At 40.9% G+C, this 25,587-nt stretch overlaps 1 non-coding gene across 1 annotated transcript; it reads left to right on the top strand.

Moving 5' to 3' along the window:
* The first annotated feature begins 10,132 nt into the window (after positions 1 to 10,132).
* On the top strand, positions 10,133 to 10,205 carry TRNAG-CCC (transfer RNA glycine (anticodon CCC)). Its single transcript has one exon. It is a non-coding gene; the product is annotated as a tRNA-Gly (tRNA).
* Positions 10,206 to 25,587: the final 15,382 nt, after the last annotated feature.

The following is a 25,587-nucleotide window of genomic DNA, read 5'->3' as shown; positions in this document are numbered from 1 at the left end:
AATATTACTTTTTCTCCAGCTGGTAGAAAGGAACATGATCAGACCGAGTCTGGCTTGGCTGACTTATATGAGGCCGACTAAGCAAAAAATCAGCATTCCCTGTGCATGGGCAGTGTTTGCAAGATGGTGAGCTCACTATCCCATTTCCACTGTTCAGACCCTTGCTCCTAAGAAAAGGGAATGGAAATAGAATTAACACACACTAAGGGCTTCCCTGGTGACTTAGATGGTAAAGAACCCGTCTGCAGTGTGGGAGACGTGGGTTTGATCCCTGGGTTGCAAAGATCTCCTGGAGGAGAGCATGGCAACCCACTCCAGTGTTCTTGGCTGGAGAATCACCATGGACAGAGGAGCTTGGCAGGCTACAGTCCACAGGGTTGCAAAGAGTCGAATACAGCTGAGCGACCAAGCATGCACACAAGGGCCAGATACTAGGACCGTTATATACACTGAAAAGTGAAGTGAAAGTATTAGTTGCTACATCGTGTCCAACTCTTTGCGGACTGACCAAATGGTACCCACTGACCAAAAAACACCAAAAAAAAAACCCCCAAAAACCCATTCACCCAACATTTCCAGTGTTTTGCACAGACTCTTCTTGTGCCCCCCACCCTTGACTTGACTAACTCCTAATTCTCCTCTTAAACTTAATCTTGGGAGCTCCCTGGTGGCCTGCTGCTGCTGCTGCTGCTGCTAAATTGCTTCAGTTGTATCCGACTCTGTGTGACCCCACAGAAGGCAGCCCACCAGGCTCCCCCGTCCCTGGGATTCTCCAGGCAAGAACACTGGAGTGGGTTGCCATTTCCTTCTCCAATGCATGAAAGTGAAAAGTGAAAGTGAAGTCGCTCAGTCATGTCTGACTCTTAGCTACCCCATGGACTGCAGCCCACCAGGCTCCTCCGTCCATGGGATTTTCCAGGCAAGAGTACTGGAGTGGGGTGCCATTGCCTTCTCCGCCCTGGTGGCCTAGTGGTTAGGATTCTGTGCTTTCGCTGCCATGCCCCAGGTATGATTCCTGATCACGGAGCAGTCAGATCCTGCAAGCCGTGGGCATGGCCGAGAAAAGAAAAAGAGAAACAACTCAAGTACCAACTTTTCTGGGAAAGTTACCTTCCCTCTCACAGCACCAAGTACAACTGTCATTGTTGTATGCGTTCCACCCTGAGTTTGTCCAACTGCTAGTGTGTTTACTCCTTGAAAGCAGAGATTTCCTGTTGCTTATCTGTGTTTTCTGTGCCTACTGGCTGCCATTTTACTGGGTTCCTGAGTTAGCTGTTGAAAGAATGAGTGAATCATGAGTTAATATGATGAGATTATTATTTACTAGGCACCTACAATGTGTAACAATATTTCATACCAGCTCTAAAGCTGGTTGCCACTGATCTGGTGATATTTGAATCCGAAACATTGTTGTACAGTGACAACAGTAGAATCCTCAGGGAAGACCTGAAAAACCAAATCAGTTTCTCCTTCTCTCCCATCCTGTTTCCCTCCTTCTCCACCCCCCTACCCTATCTCTGTCTCTCTCTCATACACACCTTTTCTCAGATCACGGGAGCATGAAAGCATCCCATTGTTTTGCTATGGAATGAACTTCTGAGGTTAATTGATGTAGGTCTCATTTGGAGTAGACATTATCTCTGCATCCGTTCAGTTCAGTTCAGTCACTCAGTTGTGTCCGACTCTTTGTGACTCCATAAACCGCAGCATGCCAGGCCTCCCTGTCCACCACCAACTCCCGGAGTTTACCCACACGCATGTCCATTGAGTTGGTGATGCCATCCAACCATCGCATCCTCTGCTGCCCCCTTCTCCTCCTACCCTCAATCTTTCCCAGCATCAGGGTCTTTTCAGATGATTCAGCCCTTCACATCAGGTGGCTAGTTATTAGAATTTCAGCTTCAACATCAGTCCTTCCAATGAACACTCAGGACAGATCTCGCTATCTCTCCATGACATCCGTCTTTAACCAAGGCCCTGTGAACTTTTAAAGAAAATGCGAGCTTTTGGAGGAGAGGTTGGCCAGCCTTTGAGAACTGTCCCATAGGACCTGGAACTGAGAGCTCATATTCCTGTGAGTCGAGCAGATGGGTAGCAGAGTATGATTAACCATGACAGGCCAATTGGTTAAACTTTTCATCATTTTTAAGCTTCAAAGTTAATGCTTATTGAAAATGAATCCAGCCATTCCAGAAGGTGAGAATACAATATATTTAAATAGAATCATCACAGAATGTCAAAGCAGGAAGTCTTTCCAGGGTTTTGAAATAACTTGATTTTCTATGATAATTAATTGAATTCTCCACTTACCCTATTCCCTTTGAGTGGAAGTCTGTGGATTCAAATTTTTTTTAAACAATGAAAGCATTAAGGATTATTCAACTTTTTCTCTACTAATTGGGGGGGGGGGCCCTCAGAAAAGGATGAGTCTGTTCTGCTTTATCCTGTCTTTATGATCAAAGTGGCGCTTATGAGTCCAGCTGAACAGAAGAGAAAATGACTCGTGATTCAGAGCCAGCCCTGCGATTGGTGGGGATGGTGTAAAGAAGAGAGTAAACGGGGTGCTGATGATATTAGAGAGACTGGCTTTTCAGGAGAAAGCATTCGTTTTACAGGTTTTGGGAGAATTTGCGAGATGGTTAATATTGGCAACCATAGCACGTTTTGTACAAGGAGGGCTTTGAACAGCAACTGACCAGATGCCAACAGACGTGAAAGGGGATAGTGCTTTGGATGTGAAGTGCTGTCTGTATTTGCACGGGGGCCAATCAGAAGAGTCCCTCTTGTTCAGTGGATGCCGAGGTCCAGCAGCTACAGTTTTACAAATTACCAGCCAGTAGTTTTTCCTTCGGAGCATGCCTTAGATTACCTTTCAGGATTTTTTTTCTTCCTTTCTGAAGCAACGTGCCCTGTAGCCAGAACAACCTTCTGTCCCAGAATTTTGAGAACCGTTCTGATTTAAAATAATCTATCCTGTCGTGAGCCCCCCGCATGTTAGGTTGTGTGATCCATTTGGGGTTCTGAAAGCGTGGTCACCATAGATTCAGCCATTCCAGCTGAACAATTGCATTCCATCAACTCTCAGACGATTCCATCATCCAGTGGTTGCCTTGGCACCCCCTCCGGCTTGGACCCCACGCGCTATTGTTCTTCAGGATCTGAAATGAGGAGAAAAAGAGGGCAATACTCTCTTACCATATTACAGGAATACTACTACAAATTTTTTAAGTGTGGACAAAGTATTTTTTTTTTTTTTGGCACACAATGCAAATTGTAGAAAAGTTAAAGGAAATACAACCAAGCAAACAAAAGGAAAACATCTCAAACCTACCAACCAGACATCATTCCCATTTTAATGTAGGTATATATAAACACATTTTAGATATCTTTTTTCGTAACAAAACATGTGGTCCTAATGACCATGTGTAGGTTCGTCACCCTATTTCTCATTTAGCAACATCTTAGAAACATCTTGGTATATCATGAAATGTATATTTATGTCATCCTTATAATCACTGCCTAGTCCTCTGCAGTAAAAATATGTAATAAATTACCTTAAGCCCCTTGGATGTTGGTATTTTGATGTTTTGTTGTTATGCGCAGTGCTGAGAAAAGGCATGATTTTCTTCACGGAAAGTATTTGGGTCGTGATATGGGACTTGGTCCAGTGAGTCTGCAGATCTTCCTGGAAGCTGCCAGGAATGATAGCTTTGCTGTAATGTCTGATAGTCTGGTCATTTTATGCCCAAACACATCAATGACACGCTAACGAATTCCACTTTAATCTTTATTATCATTTACCATTGGCTTCCCGTGTGTTTCTCAAGGATTCTCTGGTGTCCAGACCAACTATGTTGATCATCCCGTTGCCATTATGTTTTTGGCTGATGGGGTGAGCGTTGTTCTGAGGTCAGCCTATGGTTGCGTCTGTCTGGATCACATTTTCGGGTGATGCATCATACACCATGTCTGCTCCCTGGCTCCAACCAACAAGACTTTAAAGAGACTAAAAAAAAAAAAAAGGCTCAGAAAGTTTCTTGGATATCAAACAGCTCTTATAAAAATAACATTTTTATGACTTAAAATGTAAATGAATCAGAAACATATGGATTAAATTTCCTTTGAAATACCCAAGGGCTTAGACACTGAAGGGAAGAGCACTTGCAAAATGAGTTAAATCGAGTTGTGCCAAAAATAAAACACTTGAAAAATTGTTGGGGCGGTTTTGCTGACCCTTAAGGTGCTCAGCGGACTTCCAGTCTCTGTTTGAAAAGTCCTTCAATTTAAACTTTTGGGTCACTCAAGAGAAAGCACTGAGGGCAAGTTCAATGGGTATCTGGTTCTCGAGGTAAAGAGCTGATATTAGAAAGTCAGATTTGGATCAAATGTACCTGAAACATGCCTGCCTTTTCCAGTATCTCGCAGTGTCCCTCTCCAGCTGTCATCCTGCCTGTCCGGTGTGAAGGATGTTCCAACGGGACTCAGACTCTGTTGGGCAAAAGATTGATAGGACCTCTCGATCAAGTCCCAATTCACACTCTGTTCTTCCCTTCCTTTCTCTGCCTGTCACTCCAGTCTTTCCTTCCTCCTGTCCCTGAGGTCAGAAAGAATAGATGCAGAGCCTAAGAAGGGGATTCTTGTGTGAGTGATTTACTGAGCAAATACTCCCTGGAGAAATCTGTAAGGAAGTGAGGGAAATGATAGGGTGGGGGCAGAAGGTAAGGTAAAGATGTGGGTACGGCTGGCACCTAGTCTCAGCCAGGTTCCTCAGGGAGCTCTGAAGCCTGAACGGCTCCTCTGAGTTGTCCAGAGTTTCCATATTTGGAATCTTGAGGTTCCAACCTCGAGGGGTCTTGAGGTGCCCTATCAGTCAGTCATTAGCATCAGCTGCCCCTGGAGTAAGGATGCGACATCCCTGGAGTTGAGAGTGGGGCAGCTCCCATGCCTCTGCTGTGGGCAGTCCTTGAAGACATTTCTCCAGGCAAGAGTAAAACCGTGGGTCTTAGTGGGCCACACCCAATGCATCGATGTAGTTTCACATAAAAGGTATCTGGTGGGGATTAGTGGTGTCCACCATATCCCTCTTCTTAGAGCTTCAAAGACATCTTTAAATTCGCTCTCTCCAGCTTCCCAAATATTCAGATTCTTTCATTTTTTTATCTGCAGTTTTTTCTTGCCTTTATCTTCTTTGCATATTTCCCACTGCAGTCATGCTCATCTAGACCTCATCATCCTCAAAGCTAGATTTCCTTCCTCATGTCTCAGCTGAATCCCCAGCTTTAGAATATCCCCTAGTCCAGGTCTTCTCACAGATGGCTGGATTACTGTTATCCTTCAAAGACCAGTTTCAAATGTTGAAGGATCAATTGTGTTTCTTAAATATCTATGGAAATGTGTCTCGGTTGTTTTTTTTTTTTTTTTAAGATGAAGGATATGTTAAGATCATCGTGTACTCTTTGGAACCCCATTCAATGGTAATGTAGTAACTTTAATGAAAAATTTGCGATATCTTGTTTTATAATAAAGTAGGCTATATGGAAGAGTAAAGTTTAAGAAAAATTATTGGAAGATAGAATCTATCAATTAAGCTTTAATTTTACCTATGTGTAATAATATGTAAGACCCTTAGACCTGCTAAATTACTTCAGTTGTGTCCGGCTCTTTGTAACCTTATGAACTGTAGCCCACCAGGCTCCTCTGTCCATGGGATTCTCCAGGCAAGAATATGCGAGTGAGTTACCATGCCCTCCTCCAGGGAATCTTCTCGATCCAGGGATTAAAGCCTCATCCCCTCTGTCTCCTGCATTGGCAGGTGAATCCTTTACCACTAGCGTCACCTGGGAAGCCTGTTTAAGATTGTATTTAAACCCAAATCAGGTTATTATATTAGTGTCTTGCATATATTTCTTACCAGCATGTTGACAATAAAACCTAGTCTTGTTCAAATTCTTTTCCAAATTAGATTGCTACATAACATTGAGCAGAGTTCCCGGTACTGTACAGTGATCCTTGGTGGTTGTCCATTTTGAATATAGCAGTGTGTACATGAATAGATGCATATGTATCAGTCCAGTTCAGTCACTCAGTCGTGTTTGACTCTTTGCGACCCCATGGACTTCAGCATGCCAGGCTTCCCTGTCCATCATCAACTCCTAGAGTTTACTCAAACTCATGTCCGTTGAGTCAGTGATGCCATCCAACCATCTCATCCTCTGTCATCCCCTTCTCCTCCCAGCTCCAGCCTTTCCCAGCATCAGGGTCTTTTCAAATGAATCAGCTCTTCACATCAGGTGGCCAAAGTATTGTGTTTCAGTTTCAGCATTGGTCCTTCCAACGAATATTCAGGACTGATTTCCTTTAGGATGGACTGGTTTGATCTCCTTACAGTCCAAGGGACTCTCAAGAGTCTTCTCCAAAACACAGTTCAAAAGCATCAGTTCTTCGGCACTCAGCTTTCTTAGTCCAACCTTTACATCCATACATGACTACTGGAAAAACCATAGCCTTGACTACACGGACCTTTGCTGGCAAAGTAATGTCTCTACTTTTGAATATGCTGTCTAGACTGGTCATAGCTTTTCTTTCAAGGAGCAAGCATCTTTTAGTTTCATGGCTGCAATCACCATCTGCAGTGATTTTGGAGCCCCCCAAAATAAAATATCTCACTGTTTTCATTGTTTCCCCATCTATTTGCCATGAAGTGATGGGACCAGATGCCATAATCTTAGTTTTCTGAATGCTGAGTTTTAAGCCAACTTTTTCACTCTCCTCTTTCATCAAGAGGCTCTTTAGTTCTTCACTTTCTGCCATAAGGGTGGTGTCATCTGCATATCTGACGTTATTGATATTTCTCCCGGCAATCTTGATTCCAGCTTGTGTTCATCCAGCGCAGTATTTCACATGATGTACTCTGCATATAAGTTAAATTAGCAGGGTGATAATATTCAGCCTTGACATACTCCTTTCCTGATTTGGAAGTCTGTTTTTCCATGTCCAGTTCTAACTGTTGCTTTTTGACCTGTGTACAGATTTCTCAGGAGACAGGTAAGGTGGTCTGGTATTCCCATCTCTTGAAGAATTTTCCACAGTTTGTTGTGATTCACACAGTCAAAGGCTTTGGCAAAGTCAATAAAGCAGAAGTAGACGTGTTTCTGGAACTCTCTCGCTTTTTCCATGATCCAGCAGATGTTGGCAATTTGATCTCTGGTTCTGCATATGTATAACTGAAATGTTGCTAACACAACATTGTTAATCAACTATACTCCAATATAAAATAAAAAGTTAAAAAAAACAACAGTCTTTACGTTGGTTTGGAAACACACCGCAGACCTGCCATGCCCGAGTTTCCAAACGGCTCCATCTGCTGCCCAACATATGCTTCCAGCACGTGGGCTTCCTTAATTCCCTTAGTCTAACCATGTTCATGCCTCAGGGTCTTTGCATCTGCTGTTTTCTCTTATCTGAAAAGGTCTCCTCCTGCTGCTCCCCCTACCCCACCACCCTGCATCACTAGGTCCATTTTTAGGCCTCAGTTTAAATGTTTCTTTCTCTGAAAGTCATTTCCTCACTGGCTCATTCATTCATTCATTCAACAAGCATTTATTGAACACCTACTCTTCTAGGACCTTCTAGTCCCAGAGGAAAAAAACAAAGACAACCATCATTATAGAAAGGCAATAGTCCTTGACCTCATAGAACTTACATAAAGCAGAGAAAGAGAAGCCAAAATAAGTAAGTGAATTATATGTGTGTATGTGTGAGAAAATAAAGATGAGAAGGAAATAAGTGCTGGAGAGGAATGATTGCTAGTTTTACTCAAAAGGTCAGAAACAGCCTCTTAAAAAGAGGATCTTTCTTGGAGCCAAGACCTGAAATAGCTCCAACAATCCCACTCTTTATTCTGCATTTCAGTCTTTTGTGTTATGTCCCTCCTCAGAGCTACTTATTAAAATAGATAATTTCCCCCCTTTTTTCCTTGGTCTGTTTCCCCCACTAGGCTGTAAATTTAATTAGGACAGAAGCAGTCTGTCTTATTCACTGTTATAGTCCCAGCCTATAACACTGTAGCTCATACCTAAAAAGTATTCAGTATCCATTTATACAAGGCATATGTGAAGTTATTACTGAATCAAATACTAGAAATCAGTTACTTTTGAAAGCAACCTATCATAAATGAAATGAATTGCCGTGTGTGAAAGATTGCATAATGACAAGAGCTAAGAAAGGCAAAATGAAGTGTAATAAATTGAACTGTAATGTGCTCTCATACTTTTAGAATAGAGATGGAGCATAAATAAAAGAGAAACACTTTCATTACCATCTCCGCAGTGTTGTGCGTTCCATCATCTTGCGACAGAAGCAAAGAACAGAGTCATGTTCCACTTCTGAACCTCTGACCTCTTTTATCTCCCCACTATCCCACCCTTTCTCCAAACATAAAAGAAAGAAAAGGCGCCCGCACCAGATCTTCCAGGTCTATCTCACTTTTCCCAATGAATGCCAAAGATGCTGAGAAGATAAAGACTGAATGTGTACAGTGATTCATTTAGCCCATTTTGGGTATGGATGGGGATGAAACCAATCAGACTGCTTGTACATTGCTAAACAGTCAACAGTCTGAATTACAAAATCACCCATAGATCTGGCAAGAGGAGTGCTTGCAGTGGGCCCTGCGCTTCAGGGAGCCTCACTCTGCTCTCTTAGTTGAACTCCTTCTGATGGGGCAGGGTCTTTGGGCTAAGAAGACCTGTTCATACAGTGACCATCTCTGGGTACTAGGATCTCAGAATTCTTTGCCCAAGCACTTCCTGGGCCCATGCTCCCAAAGAGCAGATGGCAAAGCTGACGTGCCTGTCCCTACACCCAAGGAACCATGACCAAAGATTGGATACTCGTGGGGAGAGTACAGAGCTGGGTGGCTTGAGTGTCCGCATGGACACTCATAAGGTCCCTTCCAGCACAGGATGGAGCCAGTGCGGGAAAAGGAAGAAGGGATGCAGGCTGCGGTCCAGGTCTTGGGCAGGAGGAGACTGGCTCTCTCATTGCTGCCACTGGTGGACTTAGAATTCTGAGGAATCTGGGAACTCTCTACATCTGAATCTGAGCTTCTAATCTTGACAGTGTAACATCAGTAGAGGTGGAAGATCAGGGATTCCGTGTGGGTCAGGGTGGCTTGACTTGGATTGAGAGCCTTGAAGCTCATGGCATGTAAGTGTCTCCATTTGTGCCAGCCTCAGGCAAAAATGCCTAATACCTTTGAAAATTTTTCTCCACACTTGTCATGGACTAAGGGGGAAACTTCGTGCAGTCTGGTAGCAACTCAATGTAAGGGTGCAACAGACCGAATATTTGTTGAATTCTCGTTTCCCAGTGGGATGGTATTTGGGGGTGGGATCTTTGGGAGGTAATTAGGTCGTGAGGGTGGAGCCCTCTTGAATGGGATTGCTGCCCTTATAAGCGGTAATGTGAGAATAACAGCAAGAAGATGCAAACCAGGAAGTGGACCCTCACCAGACACCGAGTTGGCTTACACCTCGATCTTCTACTTCCTAACTTCCAGACCTGTGAGAAATAAACATTGTTGTTTAAGTACCCACTTTACCGTGTTCCTGGGTGCTTCCCAGGTGGCACTAGTGGTTAAGAACCCACCCACCAATGCAGGAGAAGTAAGAGATGCAAGTTTGATCCCTGGCTTGGGAAGATCACTTGGAGGAAGACATGGCAACCATCTCCAGTATTCTTGCCTGGAGAATTCCACAGACAGAGGAGCCTGGAGGGCTACAGTCCATGGCGTCACAGAGTCAGACACGACTGAAGTGACTTAGCACACACCATGATGTTCTGGTTGGGATCAGACACAGGTCTTCCACGTTGCAGGCAGATTCTTTACCAGCTAAGCCACCAAGGAAGCCCAACAATACTGGAGTAGGTAGCCTGTCCCTTCTCCAGTGGATCTTCCCAGCCAGGAATCAAACCAAGGTCTTCTGCATTGCAGGCGGATTCTTTACCAACTGAGCTATCGCGGAAGCCCCACGATGTTCTGTTTTAGCAGCCTAAACTGACCAAGACAAGTGGAGATACATCTTAGGAACAAAAATAGAACCACAAAGAACATTCAAAATTTGGAGACCTGTCCCTGGTGGTCCAGTGGCTAAGACTCTATGCTCCCAATGTAGCGGGCCCAGGTTCAATCCCTGGTTAGGGAACTGTATCCCACGTGTCACAACTAAGATCCAGGTGCAGCCAAATAAATACATAAATATTTTAAAGAAACCCACAAAAATTGGGGACCTGAGAGGGACCCTGTCTTTGTAGAAACAGGCCTACAGCTGGTGAGTACCAGCCATAAGCTGCTGAGTGTCACACCCAGTGCTGGGAGAGCTATGGAATGTGCCCATGGAGGTATTATTTCTTACAAACACCTGCAACCTTGCTGAGGTTTGGGTTTCAACCCTTTTCCTAGACTCCATTCATTGTCCACTCCAGGTGGAGAATCTTGAGAATTAGAAAGTATCCAACTAATATCCTAGTGTTATTCTAAGGAAGACCAAGAAGACAAATTAGGAAGTTCTAAGCCAAGAAGTCAAGGGAAGTACAGTGTCTTTTAAATTATTCTAATGGATGTATTCAGAAAGAGTAGTTATGAATTCATTTAGATTACTGAGGAAAAATGATCTAGCAAATCGGATTCCAGGTGGAGCAGGAAGGTTCACAGTTTGGTCAGGGCTTTGCAAGACACTGAAGATATGTGAAATATTGTCTTATTTCATGTTTCTTTGATAACTAGGGATATTTAATATCTCATAATGCTTATTTATAGACCAGGTGCATTTCTCTGTTATACACTGTCCATATTTTTACCTGTTGACATACTGGGGCATTTAGAGTGTTTCTTATTTGTTTGAATGTTTTAAATATTTTGTTTTTCTCTTAAGGTTATGCATTTTTAATATAGAGAGGTTTTACATTTTATCAGTTTATAATGTAAATTTTAAGGGATTGTGACTTATCTTGTACAAAGTCTGCACATCAATTAGGACAAAAATATTCCTTAGGCAAAATTTGGTGTTTTGTCTAGGCGTGTGCTATGTAGTTACATATCTTTCTTTTTTTTATTAAATAAACTTTTAAATTTTAAGATAATTATAGATGAACATTCAGTTGTAAAAAATAATACAGAGAGAAGCTGTGTAACAGTTTTTGCTTATGGTATCTCTAGTAAAACTGTAGTCAGTATCACAAACAGAATATCAACATTGATACAGGCAGGATGCAGACCATTAGCATCAGCACAACGCTCCCTCAGGTTGCTGTTTTGTACCCAAACTCCACTCTCCCAGTCTTCCTCCTCCCTCATCTGCAACATCCATGAAACTGTAGTTCATTTCTACCATTATTTTCATTTCAAGAATGTTGTTGTTCATTTGCCGAGTCGTGTCCAACTCTTTGGGACCCCACGGGCTGCATGGGCTTCCTGGTCTTTCACTGTCTCCTGGAATTTGCTCAGACTCACGTCCATTGAGTCGGTGATGCCATCCAACCATCTCATTCCCTGTCTCCCCCTTCTCCTCCTACCCTCAGTCTTTCCCAGCATTAGGGTCTTTTCCCATGAGTAGGTTCTTTCAAATCCTGAAAGATGATGCTGTGAAAGTGCTGCACTCAATATGCCAGCAAATTTGGAAAACTCAGCAGTGGCCACAGGACTGGAAAAGGTTAATTTGCATTCCAATTCCAAAGAAAGGCAACGCCAAAGAATGCTCAAACTACCACACAATTGCACTCATCTCACATGCTAGTAAAGTAATGCTCAAAATTCTCCAAGCCAGGCTTCAGCAATACGTGCAGCGTGAAATTCCTGATGTTCAAGCTGGTTTTAGAAAAGGCAGAGGAACCAGAGATCAAATTGCCAACATCCGCTGGATCATCAAAAAGGCAAGAGAGTTCCAGAAAAACATCTATTTCTGCTTTATTGACTATGCCAAAGCCTTTGACTGTGTGGATCACAATAAGCTGTGGAAAATTATGAAAGAGATGGGAATACCAGACCACCTAAGCTGCCTCTTGAGAAATCTGTATGCAGGTCAGGAAGCAACAGTTAGAACTGGACATGGAACAACAGGCTGGTTCCGAATAGGAAAAGGAGTACATCAAGGCTGTATACTGTCACCCTGCTTATTTAACTTCTATGCAGAGTACATCATGAGAAACGCTGGACTGGAAGAAGCACAAGCTGGAATCAAGATTGCCAGGAGAAATATCAGTAACCTCAGATATGCAGATGACACCACCGTTATGGCAGAAAGTGAAGACGAGCTAAAAAGCCTCTTGATGAATGTGAAAGAGGAGAGCAAAAAAGTTGGCTTAAAGCTCAACATTCAGAAAACGAAGATCATGGCATCTGGTCCCATCACTTCATGGGAAATAGATGGGGAAACAGTGGAAACAGTGTCAGACTTTATTTTTGGGGCTCCAAAATCACTGCAGATGGTGACTGCAGCTATGGAAGTAAAAGACGCTTATTTCTTGGAAGAAACGTTATGACCAACCCAGATAGCATATTCAAAAGGAGAGACATTACTTTGCCGACTAAGGTCCGTCTAGACAAGGCTATGGTTTTTCCAGTGGTCATGTATGGATGTGAGAGTTGGACTGTGAAGAAGGCTGAGCACCGAAGAATTGATGAACTGTGGTGTTGGAGAAGACTCTGAGAGTCCCTTGGACTGCAAGGAGATCCAACCTGTCCATTCTGAAGGAGATCAGCCCTGGGATTTCTTTGGAAGGAATGATGCTAAAGCTAAAGCTCCAGTACTTTGGCCACCTCATGCGAAGAAAGACTCTAATGCTGGGAGGGATTGGGGGCAGGAGGAGAAGGGGACGACAGAGGATGAGATGGCTGGATGGCATCACGGACTCGATGGACGTGAGTCTGAGTGAACTCCGGGAGATGGTGATGGACAGGGAGGCCTGGTGTGCTGCGATTCATGGGGTCGCAAAGAGTCGGACACAACTGAGCGACTGAACTGAACTGAACTGAACTGAGGTTCTTCGCATCAGGTGGCCACAGTATTGTCAGCTTCTGCATCAGTCCTTCCAATGAAAGTTATACCAATGGGATTGCATAGTATGGAATGTAAGACTGGCTTTCTTTCATGTGGCATAATTTTCTAAAGATTTATTCAGATTGTTCTGTACATTAATAGCTTTTTCTTATTCAGTTTTAGGGTAGACAATCACACAGTTTCCTTTCTTACTTGTCCATCAGTGTTCCCCTTTCTTGCTTTACTACACTGGGTAGAACTTCCAGCACTATGCTGAATAAGAGTGGTGAGAGAGGATAGCTGCCTTTTCCTGAGCTTGGTAGGAGGAAAGACTTCATTCTTTCATCATTAAGGATGATGTTAGCTGTAAGTTTTTCATAGGTGTTCTTTATCAAGTTGAGGAAGTTTGCCTCTATTCCTGTTTTGCTGAGTATTTTTCTCCTGAACAAGTGTTAGATTTGTTCAAATCATTTTTCTGCATTGATTAAAGTGACTCATGTGATATTTCTTCTTTAGTGTTAATATTCATATTACCTTGATTCATTTTTGAATATTGAACCAGTGTTGCATCCTCAAATAAATCTCAGTTGGACATACTTGTTTAATTCTTCCATGTATTGCTGAATTCTATATGCTAATCTATCTTATGGAGAAGGAAATGGCAACTCACTCCAGTATTCTTGTGTGGGAAATCCTATGGACAGAGGAGCCTGGAGGGCTAGAGTCCATGGGGTCACAAGAGTTGGACATAACTTAGTGACTAAATCAGCACCAATCTGTCTTTAAAATATTTTTTGTGTCTATATCCATGAGAGATATTGGTCTATAACTTTCTTTTCTTATACTTGTTATTTATGTCAATTATTTTCATAATTTTATTTATCTTTTTTCTTTATTTTGTAATGTATAGGTGTTTGCATTTTAGCAATTTATGAATTTTGGTATTAGAATAATACTAGTTTCATGTAATGAATTGAGACATGTTTTTTTCCCCCTCTATTTTTCCAAGGAGATTGTATAGAATTGCTTCTAAATTTTCTTTATATATTTGGTAGGATTCTCAGGAAAATTATTTGGGCTTGGAGAGCCCCTTTTTAGGACTTTTAAAGTCATGAATACAATTTTTAAAATTACTTATAAGGTTATTTATTCAAATTATGTATTTCATGTTGAGTGAATTATAATAATTTGTGGAGTTTTTGTCTAAGTTGTCAGACCCATGTGTAGAGTTATTCTCTTATTAGAGAATTATTCTCTTATTATGCTTTTGATGTCTGCAGTATTGATTTCTGGTATTGGAAAGTTGTGTCTTTCTTTTTTTTTCTTTGAGCAGCTTATTTAAGGTTTGTCAAATTACTGATTTTTTTTTTTACCAAAGAACCAATTCTTTGTCTCTTTCTCTATTATTTGTTCTGTCTTCAGGTTCACTGATTTCTGCTCTTATCTTTGTTTTCTTGCTTCGGTTTTATTTATTTAGATTTATTTATAATTTAGATTATTGTTACGAGACCTTCCTCTTTTCTAGTGTATGCACTTGGTACTGCTGATTTCCCTTCTACTTCTTGCTTCTGCTTTAAATGTCTCCTTCAAATTTTCATATGTTTTGTTTTTGCTTTCACTCCATTGAATATACCTTTTATGTTTCCTTTGAGGCATCCTCTTTGACTCACGTGTTATAAAAATACCTGTAGTTCAGTTTCCGAGTGTTTGGAGATACTTCTTTTAGCATTCTGATATTGATTTCTAGTTTGATTCTTTAGTGGTTGGAGAACGTGTTCTGTAGCATTTCAGTGCTTTTCAATTTGTTGAGGTTTGTTTAATAGCCCAGGGTCTATTTTGGTGTCTGTTCTGTGAGTACTTGAAAAGAATACGTAATCTGCTTACACCGGGTGGAATGTTCTGTAAATATCAATGAGACCCTACTATCTCATGGTGTTGTTGAGTTCTTCCATATTCTGTTTTTTCCTGTCCAGTTGTTTTTTCAGTTGTTGAGTAAGGGATGATGAAATCTCTACCAGGAGTGAGTAGATTTTGGATTGTTATGGCTCCTTCCAGATCTATCAGTTTTGCTTCACATATTTCCCAACTCTTTTGTTTGCAACACACTACTTTATAATTGCTATGTCTTCTGGGTGGATGCTTCCCTGGTGGCTCAGATGGTAAAGCGTCTGCCTGCAATGCAGGAGACCTGGGTTCGATCCCTGGGGTGGGAAGATCTTCCAGAGAAGGAAATGGCAACCCACTCCAGTACTCTTGTCTGGAGAATCCCACGGATGGAGGAGCCTGGTGGGCCACAGTCCATGGGGTCACAAAGAATCGGACATGACTGAGCGACTTCACTTTCACTTTTCACTTCCACTGGGTGGATGGACAGTTTTGTCATTCTGTAATGTCCCTCTCTGTGGTGTTGGAGAAGACTCTTGAGAGTCCCTTGGACTACAAGGAGATCCAACCAGTCCGTCCTAAAGGAGATCAGTCCTGGGTGTTCATTGGAAGGACTGATGTTGAGGCTGAAACTCCAATACTTTGGCCATCTCGCGCGAAGAGCTGACTCATTTGAAAAGACCTTGTTGCTGGGAAGGATTGGAAGCAGGAAGAGAAGGGGACGACAGAGGATGAGATGGCTGGATGGCATCACCGACTCAATGGATATGAGTTTGAGTGAACTCTGGAAGTTGGTGATGGACAGGGAGGCCTGGCATGCTGCAGTTCATGGGGTTGCAGAGAGTCGGACACGACTGAGCGATTGAACTGAACTGAATGTCCCTCTCTGTTGCTGGCAGTTATTCTTGTTGTAAAGTTCACTTCAATATTAATATAGACATTCTTGCTTTCTTTTGTTAATATTATCATGATATACATTTTTCCTTTCATTTTCAATCTGAGTATATCATTATTTTTAATGTTTCTTGTCAGCACCACATAGCGTCTTATGTTTTTTAATTCACTCTGCCAATCTTTGTCCTTTAAGTGGTTGCTTTAGTTATTACATGGTGTGTATGCAATTGATCTTAGTCTACTGGTGTGTCATTTTACCTCTTACCTCATGTTCCTTTACCCTTTCTCATTTGCAATATAATTGTCTTAAATCTTCTGTCTGCCTACACTTAGAACCATACCAGACAGTGTTATAACTTTTGCTTTAAACATCAGTCATAATTTAGAAAATTTAAGAGACGTTAAACCTGTTGTATTTACCCAAATATTGTTTCCCATGTTCTTTCTTCTTTACTGAAATTCCAAGATCCCTTCTATTGTCATTTATTCTGTGTTCAGAGAACTTAATTTAGCCTTATTCTTACATGCCTTATGCTTAGTGAAATAAGTCTAAGGCTTAAATTCTCTTTGGGTACCTGTGCTGGTGACAAATTTTAAATTTTTTTCATCTTTGAATGTCTTGATTTTCATCTCATCCTTGAAGGGTATTTTCACTGAGTACAGGATTCTCGATTGACAGTTGATTTCTTTCAGCACATGAAAAATATCGTGCCACCTTCTCCTGGTCTTCACAGTTTCTGACAAAAAAATCTGTCCTCATTCAACTTGTTTCCCCCTATTATAGGTACTGTGCATTATTTTCTGGCTACTTTCCATATTTTTTACTTTTTCTTCAGTGCTTGGAAATTTAACTGTGATGCTCTTTGATGAGAATTACTTTGGTATATCTTATTTGGAGTTCATCTAGCAGGCTACAGTCCATGGGGTCACAGAGAGTCAGACACGGCTGAGTAGCTTCAGTTCAGTTCAGTAGCATCTGTAGGCACTCCTCTGGTGGCTCAGATGGTAAAGAACCTGCCTGCAATGCAGGAGACCCGGGTTCAATCCCTGGGTCAGGAAAAACGCCTCGGGAAGGGAATGGCAACCCACTCCAGTATTCTTGCCTGGGAAATCCCATGGACAGAGGAGCTTGTTGGGCTTGACTGAACAATACTTCACTAACACTTCACTTTAGCTTATTGAATCTGTAGATCTAACTCTCTTGCAAAATGTGAGATGTTTTCAGCCATTATCTTCATGAAATACTTTTCAACTCTTCCCCTTTCTCTTCTCTTCCAGCAACCTGATGACGTGCATATTAGATCTTTTGTTGTCGCTGCACAGTATGAGGCTCTGTTCACTTTTTTCCAGTCCATTTTCCGTCTTGCTCAGACTGGGTAATCTCTGCTGCTCCATTGCCCTGTGCTCACTCCTCTTGTCAGTTCTGCTCTGCTGTTGGATCCACCACTGAGCTTTGCATTTCAGTTGTTACATTTGTTCCAAACATGTTGTAATTGCTTGATGATGGATTTTCACCATGGCTACTGTAAAATCTTTGAATAATAATTGTAACGTCTTTGTCATCTCTATGTTGGAGTCTGTTGACTGTCTATTTTCATTCAGTTTGAGATCTTCCTCATTCATAGCATAAGTCATTCTTGATTGAATCCTGGACATTTTGTATCATGAGACTCTGGCTTTTATTTAAACCTTGTGTTTTAGCTGGCTTTGTCTAACACTGCTCTGGCAGTAGAAGGTGTTACTTCCAGGTGGAGGTAAAATCAAGGTCCCCGTTCAGGCTGTTTGCACCTAAGTGGGTGGGCTTGGGGGGTGTTGACTGGGGTTGGGGTTGGGAGGTGGAGGGTGGTCCTTGTTACTGCTGGACAGGCTTCATATTCTACTCTTAGCAGTACCTTGACTGACACTATGGTGGGGGTGATTTCATAGCTGAAGGATGATATTACATGTCCCAACTCTCCAATTAAGCTATTAATACAACAAACAAGGCAAGAATATACAATGAGGAAAAAATAGTCTTTTTAAAAAGTGATGCTGGGTAAATGGAAGAGCTACTTGTAAAAGAATGAAATTAGAACATCTCATACCATGTACAAAAGAACAACAACAAAAAAAACTCAAGATGGATTAAAAACCTAAATATAAAACCTGAAACCATAAAACTCCTGAAAGAAAACATAGGCAGTACACTCTGACATAGCTCTTAGCAACATCTTTTGGGATTCTGTCTCCTCAGGCAAGGGAAACAAAAGCAAAAATAAACAAAATGGGATCTAATCAAACTTAAAACTTTTGCATAGCAAAGGAAACCATCAACAAAGCAAAAAGGTTACCTACTGAATGGGAGAAGATAGAAGGTATTTGCAAATTATAAGGGGTTCATATCGAAAATATATAAAGAATTCTTACAACTCAATTTCAAAAGTCAACCAATCACCCAACCAAACAAAGACCTAATTAAAAAATTGGTAGAGGACCTGAACATGCCTTTTTTTCCTGGAAGATGTACAGAAGGTCAAAGGGCACATGAAAAGATGCTAAGCATCAATAATCAGCTGCTGCTGCTACTGCTAAGTCGCTTCAGTCGTGTCCGACTCTGTGTGACCCCACAGACGGCAGCCCACCAGGCTCCCCCATCCCCGGGATTCTCCAGGCAAGAGTACTGGAGTAGGGTGCCATTGGCAGGGAAATGCAAATCAAAACCACAGTGAAATATTACCTCACACTTATCAAGATAGCTATTATCAAGAAGACGACAAATATGTGTTGGTGACGCTGGGAAAGATTGAAAGAGGAGGAAAAGGGGACGACAGAGGACGAGCTGGTTGGATGGCATCACCAACTTGATGGACATGAGTTTGAGCAGGCTCCGGGAGTCACTGATGGACAGGGAAACCTGGCATGCTGCAGTCCATGGGGTCGCAAAGAGTCGGACACGACTGAGTGACTGAACTAAACTGAACTGATGTGTTGGTGAAAATGTGGATAAAAGGGAACCGTCCTGCACTGTTGGTGGAGATGTAAGTTGGTGTAACCATCATGGAGAACAGTATGGAGTTTCCTCAAAAAAATTAAAAATGGAATTACCATATGATCCAGTAATCCCACTCCTGGGTATGTATCCACAGAAAACAAACAGTAATTTGAAAACATATGCACCCCAATGTTTATAGCAGTATTGTTTATAATAGCCAACATATGGAAGCAACTTATGTGACCATCAATAGGTGGGTGGGTAATGAAGATGTGGTATATGTGTACACACTGGAACTATTACTCAGCCAATAAAAAGAATACAATTGAATAATTTTTTAAAAAATGGCAGCAACATGGATGGACCTGGAGGGTATTATGCTTAGTGAAATAAGTCTGACAGAGAAACACATATATGTATGTTTTCACTTAAATGTGGAATCTGAAAAATAAAACAGATAACCAAATACAGATTCACAAATATAGATAACAAATTAGTGGTTACCAGCGGGGAGAAAGCTATGGGGACGGGCATGATAGGGGAAGGGGATGAATGAATACAAAGTAAATAAGTTGTAAGGATGTAATATGCAGCCCGGGGAATATAGTTCATATTTTATGATAACTTTATATGGTGTATAATTTATAGAAGTATCAAAAGTATCACTATGTTGTACATATGAAACTAACATGATATTGCAAGTCAACTGTACTTCGATTGAAAGAAAAGTCCTACCTCTCTATTAGGCTTCTTCTGACACCACCAATTAAGGAGAAGAAGAGATAGGACTTCCCTGGTGGTTCAGTGGTTGAGAACCTGTCTTGCAGTGCAGGGGACGCAGATTGATCCCTGCTCGGAAACTTAGATCCCACATGTAGCAGAGAAACTCAGCCCTCGTGCCGCAGCTAGTCTGTGTGCTGCAACTAACACCCAAGGCAACCACATAAATACATTTTTTTTTTTTTACAAAAAAAAAAAAGATAACTCATTAATGTTGGGCAGGAGTTGAAATCAGGGGACTTCATGGGATCTCTCCTACCCTGCTGGTAGGGCTCTTTACCTCTCATGGGAATAAAAAGCCATGGCTCGCTTCTTAGACACTGCTTCTGCAAGGTGTCTACAAGGTGGGACACCTTGGTGCCAACTCTGGGGATGGAAGTTTTCATTGTTGTTTTGTGTTTGGCTGGAGCAGATGATCTCAACATTTTCTCTTTCTAGGCTGCCTCTATCTTCTTCCTTTGGATATAGATAACAGGCTTTTGTTGGGGATAGATTTTTTTTTTTTTTTGTCTGTACTTGGCAGTCCCAGACTGCTAGCTTCTTTAGCTCCAGTAGTGGGATGTAAGAAGCAATAAACAAACAGACAAACAGACTCAAAAAGCCCATTAATGTAACTCACCACCTTATCATTCTGCAGGTTCGGAGATCCCTAGCCTGTCTGCCTTTTTTGTACTTTTCAGAGTCTTCTTCTGTTTGCTTTGTACATAATGTCCAGGATTTTTAGTTGTAATTGGAGGGACGAACAGGAAGAAGTACATTGACTTCATGTTCTCTGAAGGGCAGTTCCTTAAATCTTCTTTTATTTCTTTCAGTTGGTTTGTCGGTATTTTATTTTTATTTTACAGGTGCCTCCTAGTTCTTCTTAAGTCTGTAAATAGTATGTGATACCGTTACTATTTCTAAGCTGAGTCTCTGTGGGATCTAGAACACTAGAATTCTCCACCAGTTCCTAGTTTCTCGGAAACTACAAGGAGAGTCCCAAGAAACACATGTATATATGAAAAACATTCTGGATAGAATCGCATTTTATTATCCGCTGGGGCTTTGACTCCACAATCGCGTATAAATCGGTGTTCTGGTGATTGGGGCTTGAATGCATGTGAATCTTTGAAACAGTGGAGGCTTCGTTGTGGCTTCATTAAGCCCAGGGTAAGCTTACAAGGTGCCAGCATACAGCCTGGCATCTTCACTTACTAGCTGGGTGACCAGGAGAAGGTTCCTGAGTGTTTCAGGGCCTCTGTTGATTTACCTGTAAGGTGGAGATAAATGAGTACCGCCAGAAGAGAAACCTGCCGTCATTCTAAAATGTTCCTCCCTATAGATAAGGTGTCCATTTTCTCTGGTTGTTGTCCAGATTTTTTTTTTTTTCTGTCTTTAGTTTTCAGAAGTTTATTTATGATGTGTCTCGGTATGGAATTTTTTGGTTGATCCTGTTTGGAGTTCTCCCAACATTTTTAAAACTTTGAGCTGTAGCTGATTTACAATGTACACCTGTCAGTTTCAGGTTTAAAGCAAAGTGATGTAGTTATATATATTTATTCTTTTAAAATACTTTTCCTTTATAGGTTATTATAAGATTTCAAATATAATTCTGTGTGCTATGCAGTAAGTTCTTAAATCCTCATTGTTTGTCCATTTTATATATAGTGTATATCTGTTAACCCCAAAGTCCTAATTTATCTCCCTCACCTTTCCCTCTTGGTAACCATAAATTTGTTTTCCATGTCTGTGAGTCTGTTTCTGGTTTGTAAATAAATTCATTTGTATTATTTTTTAAAATTCCACATACAAATGATGTCATATGATATTTGTCTTCCTCTGATTTACTTTGCTAGTATGGTCCCTCCATGTTGCTGCAAATAATATTTCATTCTTTTTTTGACTGAGATCTCCCAGCTTCTTGACTTTGTAGATTTAAGTCTACAGTAAGATTAAGTGTGTTACTATGCATACAGCATTTATAACTATCTCATAAGAACAATATAAATGTTAGCCATCAACATAATTAGTACTCCTTTTCTCAAGGTAGTGCAGAAAGCAGAGGGCAGTGCAGTGTGGTCAAAATCTACCATATGACCCAGAAATGCCACTCCTGGGCATATACCCGGAGAAGAACATAATTATGAAAGATCCATGCACCCTAATGTCCACTGCAACGCTATCTACAATAGCCAGGACATGGAAGCAACTTGAATGTCCATCAGTATAGAAATGGATAAATAAGGTGTGGCAATGGAATATTACTCAGCCATAAAAAAGAACGAAATATCGTGCCGTTTGCAGAGATGTGGATGGACCTAGAGACTGACATACATGAGAGTGAAGTCAGAAAAAGAAAAACAAATGTATATTAACCTATATGTGTGGAATTTAAAAAATGGTACAGATGAACGTATTTGCAAAGTAGAAATACTCAGATGTGGAAAACAAATGTATGGGCACCAAGGGGGAAAAGGGGGGGGGGTGGTGGGATGAATTAGGAGATTGGGATTAACATATATGCACTACCGTGTATAAAATACATGACTAATGAGAACTTCCGGTATAGCACCTGATCTCTACTCAATGCTCTGTGGTGACGAAGAGGGGATATATGTATACATACAGCTGATTCATTTTGCTGTACAGCAGAAACTAATGCAAAATTTTAAAGCAGCTAAACTCCAATAAAAAAAATCTATCCTTCCCATTGATAGCAGTATCTTCTAACCTTTTGATTGTGAAGACTGTTTATTTTCCTTTGTGCTTTTCCTTTGAATATGTGAGCAGTTCCCTAATGTAACTGACACTGAGATTTTCTTCATTATGTAATAAACAAATAAAGATTCTAATTTCTTTGTGGTGTTCTATATTTTGTCACCTTACTGCTCTCTCTTATTAACTCTAGGAGCTTTTTAGCTGATTATTTTGCATTTCTGGATGGCCAATTATTTTTTATGTAAACAATAATAATTTTACTTCAGTTATGAGACTTACTATGCTGCCCAGACTTTGAAAAACAGATAATTTTCTGTGTTCTCTTTGCTTTGATTCCCAATATAGGTAAAACATCTATTCTCTTTCCATATCAACAACTTCTTCCTTGTAATTATCACCTCTTTTGCTATTCATCCAGGAAAGCATCTCCTTGCTCATGTTTTTTAATTTTTTATTGATCCCAACATTTTTATTGATGGTTTTATTGCTGGAAAGATATCTTAAAAGTAATTTCCGATAATGATGATATGTGGAGGAGACTTATTTTTAGACATTGATGCTCCTTTATTACAGAATAAGAATCATCAGAGAAGATGAGCCAAAATATTTTCCTATCATCTTCTGGTCCATCTTCATTTGTTCTGTGCATAAGTAAAGAAAACTCTATACAATTTTTCTCTGTCCAATTCCTTGGGGCTACAATTACTGAAATTTCAATTAATAATCTTTCTTCTCTTATACTTACTTTCCAGCAGAGTTGCAATTTCTTGCCTTTTCATGTATCTTTATGATCTTTCAAGGGAAATTTAAAGACAGTGTATCAACCATCAATTTTAACACATATACCCTTGTACCAAATACTAACTTATAACTGTTACTTATCTGTGTGAACTTGAGTATGTATCTTTCCAGACTCAGTTTTATATCTAAATTGGGGGAGGATGAGTGAAATAAAATTATTTATGATGTTTTCCATTGCTAATATCATCTTTTATCATAGGCTTATGGTAACAGAAAGAAAGTGAAAGTCACTCAGTTGTGTCCGACTCTTTGCAACCCAATGAACTATACAGTTCATGGAATTCTCTAGGCTAGAATACTGGAGTGGGCAGTCTTTCCCTTCTCCAGGGGATCTTCCCAACCCAAGGATCAAACCCAGATCTCCTGCATTGAAGGCAGATTCTTTACCAGCTAAGCTACCAGGGAAGCCTAAGAATACTGGAGTGGCTAGCCTATCCCTTCTCCAGTGCATCTTTCTGACCCAGGAATCGAACTGGGGTCTCCTGCATTGCAGGCAGATTCTTTACCAACTGAGCTATCAGGGAAGCTCAATTATTTATCAGAAGCAAAGAAAGGTGGGCTTGTCCGGGGATTTGAACCCAAGACCTCTTGTGCCCTAAGGGAAAATCATACCCCTAGACCAACAAGCCACTTGTTAATAGGAAATGTTTAAACTGTGAGGTAAATATAATGCAATTTAAGTAATGAAGAGTATATAAAAATATTCAGTTCAAACTCATGCAACCCCCAAAACTCAACTCAAAGAGAAATACCTGGGTATGGTGTAACAATTCTGACAGCATTGTGCAGGTATACTGGAACTGAACAACTAAGAACATAGATAATGGATGGAAAGTCCCAGTTTTCTCACTGTTGGGGTGGAAGTTTGCAGATAAACAAGAAAAGGAGGCTAGAATGATTCATGTAGTAATAGATGAGCATTAAAATCACAGACATAAACTTGTATCTAGCTTAATGTCAATGAAAATGGTTACAAATAGAAATAGACAGTGATATATGTACATACACCAATGTACATACAACATATATATTGGGTTGTCCAAAAAGCTCATGTGGGTTTTTCCATAAGATGTTAGTTATTGAAAAATTTGAATGAACTTTTTGGAAAACCCAATATTTCCTTGCTCTGTCAACTGGAAGGGCCTAGGGACAGCACCCTAGGAGCAGTGAGCATATCTAGCATCCATATTTGGTTTTTAATACCATTCTCCAACAGACAGAATCTGGGCTCTTAGAGAAATGGCTAATTCCAGAATTGGGGAGAAAATATTTATGATGAGAAACCTGGAACATCTTTTAGTATCAAAATGTAAGGAAGTATAAAAAAAGAAAGCTATAAGGATGAGGATGCATTAAAAGGATGTGAGAGTTGGACCATAAGAAGGCTGAGTGCCAAAGAATCAGTGCTTTTGAATTGTGGTGCTGAAGAAGACTCCTGAGAATCCCTTGGACTGCAAAAAGATCAAACCAGTCAATCCTAAAGAAAATCAACCCTGAATATTCATTGGAAGGACTGATGCTGAAGATCCAATACTTTGGCCACCTGATGGAAGAGTGGAGCCATTGGAAAAGACTGTGATGCTGGGAAAGACTGAAAGCAAAAGGAGAAGAGGGCAGTAGAGGATGAGGTCATTAGACAGCATCACCGACTCCATGGACATGAATTTGAGCAAACTCCAGGAGACAGTGAAGGACAGGGATGCCTGGTATGCTACAGTCCATGGGGTCGCAAAGAGTTGTATAGGGCTTAGCAACCAAACAACAAGATCAAAAGGACACCAGAGCCAATGGAAAGATCTCTCAGTGGCCCAAACTGGAATAGTTTCTGCAACAAAATAAGGTAATACAGGATTATAACTCAAAGTATAAAATAAATATCTAAGAGTCCATTTTGACAGAAATAAAATATTGAGTAGGGAGTCTAAACAAATCTCCCCCAGCTGAAGAATTCAAAATAATTTATGTAGATGCTCAGCCCTCTAGTAAGTGGAGCATAGGTCTCCTTAAGGGTGATTTATGGATAGTGACTTCTTTCCAAAGAGAACAGCATGGAATGAGAGGGGGGAAAGTAACTCTACAGAGGAGAACCTCGACAAGGCAACCTCAGCCAGATGATCAAGGTCAAAGTCAACAGCGATGAGTCGTGGGGTTAATAGGTGCCCTTGATATGACGTGATGAGAAGAGCCCTTCACCTCTGTGATCTTCCTCCCAAAACACACAACTCTAGTCTGATTATAAGAAAAACATCAGACAGATCTCAAGTGAGGAAAATTCTACAAAATACTAGATTAGTTAGTATACCTCAAAACTCTCAAGGTCATCAAAAACAGGAAAAGTTTGAGAAACTGCCACAGCCAAAAGGCCTCTAAGGAGACAACACAATTAAATGTAATGTAGTATTTTGGATGAGCTCCTGCAACAGGAAAGGATGTCAGGTGAAAACTGAGGAACTACCTATCAATGGACTCTGCATGCTAAGTTTCTTCAGTCATGTCTGACTCTTTGCAATCCTCCTCTGACCA

The sequence above is a fragment of the Ovis canadensis genome, chromosome 26 (genome assembly GCF_042477335.2).
Source record: "Ovis canadensis isolate MfBH-ARS-UI-01 breed Bighorn chromosome 26, ARS-UI_OviCan_v2, whole genome shotgun sequence".
Classification (NCBI taxonomy): Eukaryota; Metazoa; Chordata; class Mammalia; order Artiodactyla; family Bovidae; genus Ovis; species Ovis canadensis.
This window is presented reverse-complemented; position numbering and strand designations above follow the sequence as displayed.